The sequence below is a fragment of the Octopus bimaculoides genome, chromosome 6, assembly GCF_046866305.1.
Source record: "Octopus bimaculoides isolate indiv1 chromosome 6, ASM4686630v1, whole genome shotgun sequence".
Taxonomy (NCBI): Eukaryota; Metazoa; Mollusca; class Cephalopoda; order Octopoda; family Octopodidae; genus Octopus; species Octopus bimaculoides.
Genome location: NC_142933.1, coordinates 39311462 through 39325961, shown reverse-complemented (window position 1 = coordinate 39325961; position 14500 = coordinate 39311462).

Sequence of the window (14500 nt, the reverse complement as noted above, 5' to 3'; positions counted from 1 at the left end):
TGCGGTATTTTTTCCAGTTCTTCGAATCCTAACTTGTTCAAATCCCGCCAAGCCTACCTAGACGGTACACTTATTCCGTCACCTACTTTAAAAACCCCACCACCTCGAACATTGGGGTGGCTTCAGTGGAGTTCACACTGTTGTACGCATTCAGGCTAGATTGCAAATTAAAGTATACCTTCCTCTCTTTTTCACACCTTCTCAGAGACCTGGTAAAGAATCATGGGCGCTGCATCCCCTCCTGACTGTTCAAATAACAGTTCAGATTTTCAATTATATATAAACATTAAATTAGATCCATTACAACACGAAATGGCGAAACTTCGCACGGTTGACCTGTTTATGATCAATATAAGATACAATTCTGATGGACGGTTTTGTTCGCATTTTTCTACCTTGGGCTTCAAGATATTAGATTGGTTTTTCATCTTGAACAAAGAAATGCAATAGAAATATGTTCATATATATATCGATAGACAGCAGCAATGTCGTTTTTTAATATTTTCGTGACTAATTACTTTCAGATAATAATTTCTCAAAATCATAAGGATGACAGAGATAGATTTCGAAATTATAATATAAACAAAGAAGCGTCTGCATGTATATGTACATGTATGCGCACGCATATGCGTGTATGAATACATTTACGGATGCGCGTGAGTATGCATGTGTATATATGCATGTGTATGCATGGGCGTATGTATATGTCTGCATATATATATGTGTGTAAGTGTGTGTGTGTGTGTGTGTATATATGTATGCATAAATACATATTCGCACATATATATGTATGTGAACGCATGCGTACGTATGTCATTATACCTTCTTTCCTCCTCTCTGATTCCTAACTATCACTAACCTGTTACATACTGTCTCCACGTGAGCCTTTATATATTTTCGAAATACCGGTAGAATAGCCTCTCTTGTCTTCATGTAAGCCTCTATTCATTCATAATCCCAATCTGGAATACTCATCTATATAAGTCTAAATAACTGGGTAACACATTAAACACACCAATAGTCACTCCACAAACCCACTCGCCCAAAACATTCCATAATAATACACTTTGCAAATACATAGGGCCCCGCCTAGCACTAAGAACTTCCTAAACTCTAGCAATAAGACAATCATTAGCCATAACACATTTTCAAAACCACCCAAATATTTGGTATGAGTTAGCTCCCTTTTCACCCTGTTAGAGTTATCCCATTTCACTTACACCGCCGGTGTTACTAATCGTAAAACGGAATACACGCGTGGGAAAAAAATGTACTTAATTAAACTAGGAAAACCGCACCTAAATAATACTCACCCCACCCTAGTTACCCAACGAAACTAACCAATCTACAAGCAAACCTCTACCCAGTGAATTTACCAGCACAAGAACAAAAATTTAATGTAAGAATTACTACTTTGTTTACATTACCATCACATATGTATCAATTATTTTCGCATCCTAACCGATGCATCCATCTATATTCGCATTCTGAAGAAATTTACTTAAACCAGTAAATTGAAACGATCGTAAATGCTACCCTCATCTCTACTTCTTCCTTCTTTGTTATCTATTTACTTAAAGACATACCAGCGAAAACCACGAGTTTCCCATTGTTATTATATCCATTTCCTTCTCATATATATATATATATATATATATATATATATATATATATATATATATATATATATATATATCAACTAATGTATACAGCCAGGCACAATGTGATATCACAAAGGAAAAATTCAATCGTTACTAAGTGTGACTAAGGATGACGGAGCACGTACATTGCTAGAAATAAGAGTTAAAATACTCTTAATTCTGTGAGAGGATCGCATAAAGTATGCACACGTGTTGACAAGGGAGGCAACTGCCCTATGACCGACTCGAGGGTACTCAGACTCGATCTAGTTTCACCTATGACTATTATGCACATACACACATATGTATGTGTGCAAACATATATACTTGTATGGGTGTGCATATACTTGTGCACACTAACGTACATATGTATGTATATATATATATATATATATATATATTTGTTAATCTATACATATATATTCGTGCGTACGTGCGTGCATGTATGTATTTGCGCGTGTGCGTGCACGTGTGTGTGTATGTGTAAATAGAAATAAATTAGCTATTTCTTCCATGTCAATTTTCTTTTTCATTTAACTTTTTTTATTTTATCGCATGTAATGTTCTCTACCCTGTATATCGCTGTTTCATAAGGCCTGTAAAGTGTGATTTGACTGGGGTTTAGTTTCAATTTCTAGCAGGTTGCGCGACAACGTAAAGCTTCCTTAGCTGGATCATAAAACCTTCTATTTAAATTGAACGATTCATTACCTATTCATGCCTTGCTTGGTCCATAAACATCGCTTGCCAATATGTAATGTTTTATAGTCTTGTGACAAGCGCTCGAGCCAAATACAGACGATTTGGAAGTTCACAGAACGGTCAACAGAGCATATATATATATATATATATATATATATATATATATATATATATATATATATATTATATATATATATATATATATATATATATATATATATATATATATATATACATACATACATACATATACATGTACATATATATATATATATGTGTGTGTATATATATATATATATATATATTTATATATATATATATATATATATATATATATATGTATATATATATATATATATATATATATATATATATATATATATATATATATATATATATGTATATTTATATATATATATGTGTACATATATATATATATATATATATATATATATATATATATATATATATATATATATATATATATATATATATATATATATATATATATATATATATATATATGTATGTATGTATGTATATGGAACAAAACCGCAATAGAGGGCATTAAAACATTCAGACAGATATACGATACAAAGGCGGACAAGAGAAACAACAATTAGAAGGACAGACAAAAAAGACGGGTTATTCTTGGCTTTCTTTCATGAGTTATGTCCCAGAAATCACGACCATTTCGGGCAGTTACACTTGAGATGGTTCGATCTGGTTGCCCCCAAAAATTAGTGATATAGGCTGTATTAATACCGAGAAGTAACATTTATCCCAAACTTACACGTGGATTTTCTGTTAAACTATATGCAGTTGATACCGTGAGAGGAACTTTCAAACTGCCTTTTGGTACAAAATGTAAAACGGTGTAAAAAAAAAAATGTGTGTATATATTTATACAAACACACACACACACACACAAAAACACATATATATATGTACATATATATATATATATATATATATATATATATATATACGGAGATGTACTTGCATAGCAAGTGACCTGATCTGAGATCGTGTGCTATGACGAAAACAATTGCATCGTGGAAGGTGTTTATAAGCCATTTAAAATACAAAAAACTGTTAGCTTCATTTCAACATTTATATTTGATTTGCTAAAATATTTTCGTCGCTTTGACACCGTGACCTGTTCACTGACAACAGTGTTTATATATATACATGTGTATATATATATATATATATATATATATAGTTTTAGGGAAAATAACCAATTTTCAAGAACTCATCGATGAAAATCCACTATCACATATAGAAAAATTAATAATTAAAAGCACAATAAATGAGTATAATATAAAGTAAAGTAAATATCATAAGATAAATATAATAAAAAGATTACACGTGTTTCATAACCAATTTTCAAATAGAAAAGAAATTTAAATCGATTAAAATCAATTGAAATTATCTAAAATAAGTTCTATTCAAAAATATAGCTACTCGTCAGATCGTAAGTAGAACAATAATTAGATATATATCTCAACCAACAATAAGTACCAAATGAATTAATATGATATACTTATTATATAAAGATAGAAAAATTATTTAAAAAATATCATAATATCAAAATAATAACCATTCAATAATCATCCCTTCATCCATAATAATAACATGTATATTATATTCAAAAAACATCTTACCTAAATTATCATTGTTTTAAATTATCATTGTTTTAAATACAAGTTGAACGAAGTTTAAGTTTAAAATAATAATGAAGATAAAATTAGTGCATATTTAACCGGTGTAATAGTTAAAGCTATACTATTTAAAGCTAAAGACGTTTATTTAATTATGATTAAAGATCAATTGAATAATAGAAAAATACAAGATTATTTATTTCTACAAACGTAATAATAAAAAATATGAATGAAAAAATTATGAATGGAAAAAATTATGAATGAAAAAATTAGGAAAGAAAAAATTATTAAGAATAAAAGGTTAAACTTTATATATATATACAAAGTTTTGATTTAAAAAAACTTTAACGATATTATAAACTATAAAGATTAATAATTAATCAAATAATATTAATCAAAAATTATCGAAAATATATCAACACTATTCCAATCGAAGTTCTAATATTATGTTGAAATGAAACTATAACTCCTAAATAATATAGTGTTAAATAAGTTATCTATTAAAATAATCTATAAAGAACCAAATGAATAGTATAAAAACAAGAATACATATTATTTTCAAATAGTAGAAAATCTTTAGCAAAGTGAAAACAGTACTTATCCAAATTTTTCCGTAATATATATATATATATATATATATGTGTGTGTGTATGTGTGTGTGTGTGTGTGTGTGTGTGTGTGTGTGTGTGTGTGTGTGTGTGTGTGTGTGTGTGTGTGTGTGTGTGTGTATATATATATATATGTATATATTAATAAATCTGAGGGTAGCAAAAATTTATAGAAATTTTATTTGCCACCAGTGGTCTACCGAGGAGAAAAAGTTAGTCAATAGACTATATATTATTCATTTAAAATACAGTGTACATTTAAACACATCAGAGATGTCCATAATAGGACATCTAGCCTGCTAGAAGTAACAGTCAAAACTGCACACCACAATTAGGGATAATTTCGAAAGGAAATGAAAAATAAAAACATTTAAATGTTTTTATTTTTCATTATCCCTAATTGTGGTGTGGAGTTTTGACTGCTCCTTCTAGAAGGTTAGATGTCCTATTATGGACATCTCTGATGTGTTTAAATGTACACTGTATTTTATATATACTTACATACACACGTATAGATATTCTTTTCTAATATAAATTAAACCTCGAACATATAACAAAATAACTTTGATAAATGCAATGGGTCTTACACAAAGACATTAATCAACTGTGTGCAAAAACAAATAATCCATTGGTCTATCTTGGAGTTATGCTAAGAATATAATGATCACGTTTAACGCTACAAAATTACAACATTGCTACAAGTATATTATTACTGCAATAGGAATATCACTACAGTAGGAATTTTGTCTAAGAATATCTATCATATCAGTATCAAAATATTCAAGCTAAGAAATACTGATTTCAAATTTTGGCACAAGGCCAGAATTTTCGGAGGGGAGTTAGTCGATTACATCAACCCCCACTGTTCAACTGGTACTTGTTTTATCGACCCGTCGGTGGAATTTGAACTCAGAACATAAAGACGGCTAATATACCGCTAAACAATTTGTCCCGTCTCGACCTTCCACCAGTACCCCTGGGCCCGGCAAAGAGTTTGACTAGAGCACACAATGAGGTTTTACCTTGGGGATTTGACCGATGAATTATCTCAGAAAATTAAGATATCTGTAGAGGTAGAAAAATTAGCTAATCTGATGTTTTTGTTCTTAGATGGATAATAGGACGTGGTTGAAAGATTTGGCTACTATTTCTAGCAAACCAATCCATTACGTACAGGTTTACGTCGGTGCGTAAAATCTCGTAATTAATATACAACGTTCGTCCTCCTTCACCTCACGTTTGTTGCATTCGATTGTATACATATCTCTTGCCAATTTATTGTCTTTTTTATTACCTCCTGATAAACGATCGAGCGAGATACAGAAGTTCATTGAGCGGTCAACAGTATGTCTGTTTTCTTTGTTCGATCTTAATCATATTTTACTTTCTATATATATATATATATATATATATATATATATATATATATATATATATATATATATATATATATATATATATACATATATATACTTACATGCATATATGCATGCAAGCATACGGTCATGTACACATTCACATCGACATAAACGCTTAAAACCATATATTCATGTTTGTGCGCGTGCGTACGAATGTTGGTGCTCATACGTGCAGGTACACACATGTATACATATGTGTGTTTGTGTGTATATATCCATATGTATATATGTACATGTATGTGTGTGTGTGTGTGTGTGTGTGTGTGTGTAAGTGTGTGCTTGTGCGTGTATGTGTGTGTATGTGTGTGTGTAAGTGTGTGCTTGTGCGTGTATGTGTGTGTATGTGTGTGGAGAGAGAGAGAAAGAGCGAGAGAGATTGCATTTATTACATATATCACACCTTCATACTATATGGACTGACTTGCCCGATGACATGCCCCTGGTATTAAATAAAGTATTAAAACTTACAGTATGCAAATTAGTAGTTCCTGGTTTTTGTAGCCATAGTAATTGTTGAATATATAAACAGACTGGCTGCTTGCTTCTCTGCGATTGGATGAATTGCAGGGAGACAGCAATAAGATTCAACCATCTACATTAACCCAGTTTATATATCCATCATAGCTTGAAGTTGAATTGTCCCTATTTATATATCAACTATATATATTTAGTTGAGAGTGTGTGTGTTGATTTTGTCGTGTATGTCTTGCCTGAATCATGTTAATTTCTTGAACGGTTATTAGATATGGTTTTCGTTTTGTTGCAGAGAGCATACAGTTTGAATTGTGTACCATTATGAGATTTGATATGGTTTGTTTGTTTTGGGGGTTTTCTTTTCATGCATCTGTTGTTATAACAAGAGAAGGAATTGTTATTGGTGCTTACGTCATGAGAATTTTGAGACTTCGAGAAACTAATAATAATTCGGGTATTTTCTATCCAAAGAGATTTTATACCCAAATTTACCTGCTATTATTTATAGCTTCCACCATCAAAAACGAATTACCGTTGGTGTTGTTTTTATCTTGAAACCTCATATTTTGCTTATTTCTGAATCTTTGTACTTTGAGTTTTTCGACCTCTTTCTGGGAAGTGATTTGGTCAATGTTCGAAGTGTTTATCAGACTAGTAGTATTTTTGCTCCACTCCTTTATTATACTTAGGCAGTTTTCCTCGGTTGTCTCTTCAGTCTACACATGTAGGTTATAAATAACTGCTTCCAAGTCGGAATCATGTACCGTTTTCACGTCCAAATCTCGGCGCATTGCCCAGTGAGCATAGCTTCCAGTTCGATCATTTCGGTGAGTTTATACAGATTTGGCAAGAAGTAGGAACCCGGAAATAATGTAGTCAATTGCCAAATTGTACTGGTTGCATGGATTGCATTTGTTGTTATCCTTCTTTTTCATTATTTTTCTTTATTTTTGTCACTAGACACTGGTCGTCTGCATCTGAAACCAGACAACCAGACATAATGCTTATGTTTATAGCCGAAACCTTCTGAGGTATTGTTGGCTATAAACTCTGATGTATATTCTGTCTGTCGACTCGGGAAAGGTATTGGCCATGGATTGGTTATACTCTACATTTTTTCTTTAATATGGTTTGAAATTTCATTTTGATTTTGTCTCTTGTTCTTAAACTTTTCTTTTGATTTGTCTTTTGCCATTTTTTTCCTTCTGTGTAAAGTTTCCAGTTTATACTTCATTGTTTTTATATATAAAGAGAACGTTTGATTTCTTCTGGTTTCGTTGTTCTAGGTCAAGTTTTACTTTAATTGCCGCTCTGACAGCACTGTTATATTTAACAAGGTTCCCATGGAAAAATTAGCTGGAAGAATTGTGTTAAATCGGATAGTACCTCCTTGTCTCAAAATCTAATCCATGAGAGACCAAAGAGAAAAATACATCTCTCACTTAACACGGTTTCTAATTAGTGTCAAAGCAGCATTTAGAAGAAATACTAAAAGATATATCGTGAGATATTCGACGAGTGAAAAGGACAAACATTATATTAATGTCTATTGTACATTCAGAATTGAAGATTCAAATGAAATTACAAGCTGAAATAGATATAGACATAATTCCAACTATGCACTTGTGCTTCAGTACATGAGGCAAAGGAATATTGTGAGTGCGATCAAGAACATTGAAATGTTGTGGATCTTCACCTAGATGTCACGTTTGTATCTTAGTGAGGTCGAGTGGTTAGCTCAATGGTACGAGGGACCACGTGAGGGAAGGAGAGAGTCACGATAGATTTTCAAGTCCTAATGACACGCGAAGTTGACAACGTCATACCAGTGTTGTATCCGGTTAAGGAGGCTAAAACAAGTGGTATGAAACTGATGACGCAAAGCAATAAGGCTTTTTTCTTTTACATGTAGTAAGAGAAACACTTGAGGGATTTTTGTCCTGAAGAACTGGAAAAGTTAGGAAGAGGAACAAGAAATGAATGCAGGTTATGTCGTCTCATAAGGGCAGTTTCACGGTTTCCATGACATATAAATTCCGTCGCAGGATTACTCATTTTTGCCGGCTGAGTGGACTGGAGCAACGTGAAAACGAAGTGTTTTACTCAGGAAGACAACGCGTTACCTGGTCCCGGAATCGAAACTACATTCTTACGATCATCACGAATCCAACACCCTAACCACTAAGCCACGCGCCTCCACAAGGTCGTCTCTTTCCAGATTCAAGAAACAATTAAGCGGATATCTTATCCCACAAGATTGTAGCCAACTAGTAACACCACTTCAGGAAATTGAAATTGAACAATCCTTCCAAATTAAAGGAGAGAGGGAGGTAGACAAAAAATGAAAATGCACACAATCACAGAAGTGAACATCGACAAAAATTAACTCGTAAAAGTGGGGAGAAATTCCATCGTCAGTACAAAGTCATGGCCTATACGTTCATGTAGAACAACTCACAGACTACAAGAAAAAAGAATGAGGAGAATTCTCCTCAAAACAGCAATAATGCCTCTCCTCAGAACCACAATGATACATTCAGCAGAAGTACAATAACAGATCTGCTCAGAACAACAGATACTTCACCTCAAGATTACAATTGAAACTGAACAGTTGGAGGAAACTGAAATCATATACACAGGCCTTCGAAAGAGTAACTACCATATCATTGACACATTAACAAGTTACTGTTGCCGCAGGCGATGTCTGGATACAGAAATGATAGAACAAATAAAAGGATTACAACATTAAATAAATATGCCAATGACAGAATACTAATAAAAACAATAGATTTCTTTTTATTTTGAGATATTAAAAGAAACGTGTCCAGAAGACGTCGATTGCTTCCGAGAGCAACCCACACAGAAAATGTTAGTGCTAATAACGAAATGCTAATTGTTGTGTTGCTGCTGCTGCTGCTGTCGTCGTCGTCGTCGTTGTTGTTGTTGTTGTTGTTGTTGTTGTTCTTTAAGGTGACGAACTGGCAGAATCGCTAGCTCGCCATGCGAAATGCTTAGCAGTATTTCGTCTGCTGTTACGTTCTGAATTCAAATTCCGCCAAGGTCAACTTTGCCTGTCATCCTTTCGGGGTTGATAAACTAAGTACCAGTTACGTACTAGGGTTGATCTAATTGACTTGCCTCCTCCTACAAAATTTCAGGCCTTGTGCGTATATTAGAAAGGATTATTATTATTATTATTATTATTATTATTATTATTATTATTATTATTATTATTATTATTATTATCATCATCATTATTATTTAAGGCGGCGAGCTGGCAGAATCGTTAGCACGCCGGGCGAAATGCTTAGCGGTATTTCATCTGCCGTTACGTTCTGAGTTCAAATTCCGCCGAGGTCGACTTTGCCTTTCATCCTTTCGGGGTCGATAAATTAAGTACCAGTTACGCACTGGGGTCGATGTAATCGACTTAATCCGTTCGTCTGTTCTTGTTTGTTCCCTCTATGTTTAGCCCCTTGTGGGCAATAACGAAATAGGTATTTCATCTGCCGTTACATTCTGAGTTCCAATTCCGCCGGGGTCGGCTTTGCCTTTCATCCTTTCGGGTTCGATAACTTAAGTACCAGTGAGACACTGGGATCGATGTAATCGACTAGTCTTCTCCCCATAAATTCGATGCTTTGTGCCTCCAGTAGAAAGGATTATTATTATTATTATTATTATTATTATTATTATTAAAGGCAGCGAACTAGCACACTAGTTAGCACGCCGGTCAAAATGTTTAGCGGCATTTCGTCCGACCGTCTGATTTCAAATTCCACCGAGGTCGACTATTCCTTTCATCTTTTGGGGGTCGATAAAATAAGTACCAGTTGAACACTGGGTTGATGACATCGACAATTCCTCTCCCTAAAAATCGCTGCACTTGTGGCGAAATTTGATACCATTATTATTATTAGTAATATTATTAAAGCGGCGAGCTGGCAGAATCGTTAGCATGCCGACCGAAATGCTTAGCGGTATTTCGTCTGTCGCTATGTTCTGAGTTCAAATTCCGCCGAGGTCGACTTTTCCTTTCATCCTTTCGGGGTCGATAAATTAAGTACCAGTAGAGTATTGGAGTCGATGTAATCAACTAGCCCCGTCCGTTCAAAATTTCAGGCCTTGTGCCTGTAATAGAAAGGATTATTATTTAGGTGGTGAGCTGGCAGAATTGTTAGTGTGGGCATTTCTTCCAGTTCTTTACGTCCTGAGTTCAAATACCTCGGAAGTCGACTCTCATCTTTTCGGAATCTATATAAAATGATTTCTACTTGAGTACTAGGGTCGCTGTATCCGATCTACCCTCCCCTAAAATTTCTAGCCTTGTGCCAAAATTTGAAACCATTGTTATTGTTGTTGTTGGTTGTAGGAAGATCGGTAGAGCCTTCCATAAAATATCGTGCATCTTTTTGTTGGGATCCGTGGCGTCTTGATATCAAATAGCACCGAGGTTGATTTTCCCTTTCAACCTCCATGGATCGATAAAATAAAAATCAGTCAAATTAATCGAATATTCCCTTCTCCTAGAATATATAGCTACGTTACCAATAACTGTCAGATTTGAGTTACCTCATCTTCCCTGCATGAGATTTCACTGCGTAATCGTACACAATATTTTCTTTCGGATTTTTACTAAGTACCCTACATGATATGTCTGCAGTAGCTAGTATTACTCTATACCGCATATATGTATAAATACTAATGATGAGGTAATGTATCTGCATTTTATTTTTCAGATCATTCTCTAAACATATCCATATGCAGATGGCTTCCTTTTTATAATCCTCAAAACCTGATTATCTCTCATTACAGATAAATACTGAATTTCATTTAGAGATATAGGCGCAGGCGTGGCTGTGTAATTAAGAAACACGATTTGCAGTTACCTGGTTTCGAGTTCAATAACACTGCGCGGCACCTTGGGCAAGTGTTTTCTATTACTAATGTCATTTGAGTGAATTCCAGAAATTTGGAAGCGACATGCTGTACTGCTTGGCATTTGCGCCGGATGCTCCAGTACGAACATTTCAGAGAGTTTGTTTGTCAATCTGAGGACGGTGCATGTACCGAGAGTGATAAAAATCAAACATCCAATCCCCATTATGGTCTTTGAAGTGATCACTAGTCAAGAAATGCGTACGATACAAAATACTAGTTTAAAAGTCTAAAAAATCCAGGGGATAATTTGTAATACATAAAATCTAATAAATATTGGACTAAAAATTTTAATCAGTTAGTAAGTTTAAAAACGAAAGTGGATGAACGACTACGCGCGTTTCATGGCCACATAAAAGTGGAAAATATCTGGTCAATCTACAACGAATCTATCAAGATAAAAGTGGAAAATATCTGGTCAATCTACAATGAATCGATCAAGATAAATTATCTTGTTCGATTCATTGTAGATTGACCAGATATTTTCCACTTTTATGTGGCCATATCTTGATCGATTCATTGTAGATTGACCAGATATTTCCTCTTTTATGTGGCCATGAAACGTGCGTAGTCTTTCATCCACTTTCGTTTTAAAACTTATTAAACTGGTTTAAATTTTTAGTCCAAGATTTATTAGATTTTATGTATTACAAATTTTCCCTTGGATTTTTTTAGACTTTTAAACTAGTATTTTGTATAGTACGCTTTTCTTGGTGGTGTCTGATCTCTTTCATCGTGTGAGTTGCACAATGGTGGTTCTTCTCTAAATTATTGAAATAGTTTTCATTATACAACTCAATTTGATATTATTAAATGGTATTTCCTTGTAAGTTCGGATTTCGTAACTCTCTAACATTATAATATATATGTATGTATGTATGTACATATATATATATATATATATATATATATATATATATATATATATATATATGTGTGTGTGTGTGTGTGTGTGTGTGTGTGTGTGTGTGTGTGTGTGTGTGTGTGTATGTATATATATATATATATATATATATGTGTGTGTGTGTGTGTGTGTGTGTGTGTGTGTGTGTGTATGTATATATATATATATATATATATATATATATATATATATATATATATGACGGGCTTAACAATTTCTCTTTACTAATTTTAGTCATCAATTATTGCATCGTTAGAATAGCAGAAACTTGATTGCGAAACGAATTCCTTTACCATACACCCATGCTCGCGCCTTATATAGTTACGCAGGGGTGCTGAAAAGTTTCTGGCTTTAAGTGTATCGCGAAAGGCTTAGCTGGAGGCCCAATTTTCCGAGTTATTTCACAGAGTTTAGAAAAACTGAAGGCCCGCTGCAAAACGTGTGTGAATCTGAGAGGGTAATATGTTGAATAAAATTATAACTAATTGATTCACCTGTATTTTCTTTTACCCAAAGCCAGGAACTTTTTAATACCCACCTCGTATGTCTTTGCAGCTCCCTATGAGAATTCTCTGATTTTTTTTTTTTTTTTTTTTTTTTGTAACGGCATCAAAAATCTTTCGATCTCAATTGTGCGTCCTGTGCTCCTCATTGTCTCCATTTCTTTATGCATGTAACACAACGTTGCCATATCATATCCGTTACGGGTCATGTCCAGGCCTTTGTTGTCAACATCTTAGCTTGACATTTTAAAATACTATTTACAGTTTTTAACCGTCTCATTTGTTGTTTCTCCGTACACTCTCCGTTCCCATCTCTCTATCTCTCTTTCTCTCTCTCAACTGTTTATTAATTTAACCACTGTTTTTTTAATGTATTGGCTTTCTTGAAGGCAGTAAACTATTTGTTTCGTTCCTGTTTTGTAGCTATTTGTATTAGTTTGCATATATTATTTACTTGATATATTTCTAGTACTAGAATAGAAAATATATGATAATTGTTTTAGTTGCAGATGCCGCTACGTTTCTATAGTCATTGTAAATATAATGCTTCTGTGTTGGAATTTAGATGATGTATTCTAACTGTAGTCATTATTTCTGTTTTCCTGTGTCGTACTGCTAATTCACTCTTTCTTAATACTTTCTTTCTTTTGTGTGCGTGTGTGTGTGTGTGAGTTGTACTCTACCAATATCATTAATTTATAACTACGTATGAGCTAGTGTTTGGTCTAATACTCTTACTTCTATTTATCTAAAATGATATTTACGTCGTTTTTGTATCTGGTTTGCAAGATCCTTTATATGAATTCGTGTGTTGAAACAAACAAATTTTGTTGTGTCTAGCGAGAGTCATAGTGCCAATATTATTAACACACGCATTGGTTCAAATCTAATCCTTTATTTTTAGTCAATTGGTTAAATATCCAACTAAATAATCGATTGTTAGTTGGATATTTAACCAGTTGACTAATAATAAAGGAGTGGAATTGAACCAGTGCGTGTGGTAATAATATTTGCTTAATGACTATCCTGAGACACAAAAGTTATATTTACACTTTTTTATTAAGTTTCCTCACTTTAGAAGCGCTGGCAAGGCCACGTGTTCAAGAAATTTGTTTTGCAGCTTCGTCGTTCCTGATATCTTGAATAGAATCTAGTGGATGAAGGGTGCAAAGCATCGTAGGACAATTAGAAAACCAATGTTTTTCAAACTAGGTTTCTTGTGATATTTGTTTTGTCCTATGATTCTGACAGCTCTCGCTGTCAGAAATGCGATTAGCCAGCAATTAACCTGTTAAAAAACTGTACGCAACGATGCTAAAATATATAAGACCACATCACAATCAAACTTCAACATATCTACCAATGCGACACAAATCCTCACTGACGAAAATATGAATATATATGGATATGAGAAACTTTAAAATGTTGGGAACATAAAAGTAGAAATTTGAATACGACAATATTCTATTGAAAAAAACAAATCAATGGAAAATATTTTTATGAGCCTTCGAAAGAAATTCCCCCAAATATAGCTCAACAATAAAAACACTTAAACAGGGCTATCGCAAACTTCATTCTCTTCCAGACACAATTCTATTAATATCTCAAAATAAAGAGAATTCGATGATCTTTTTCTTCGCCTGATAAGT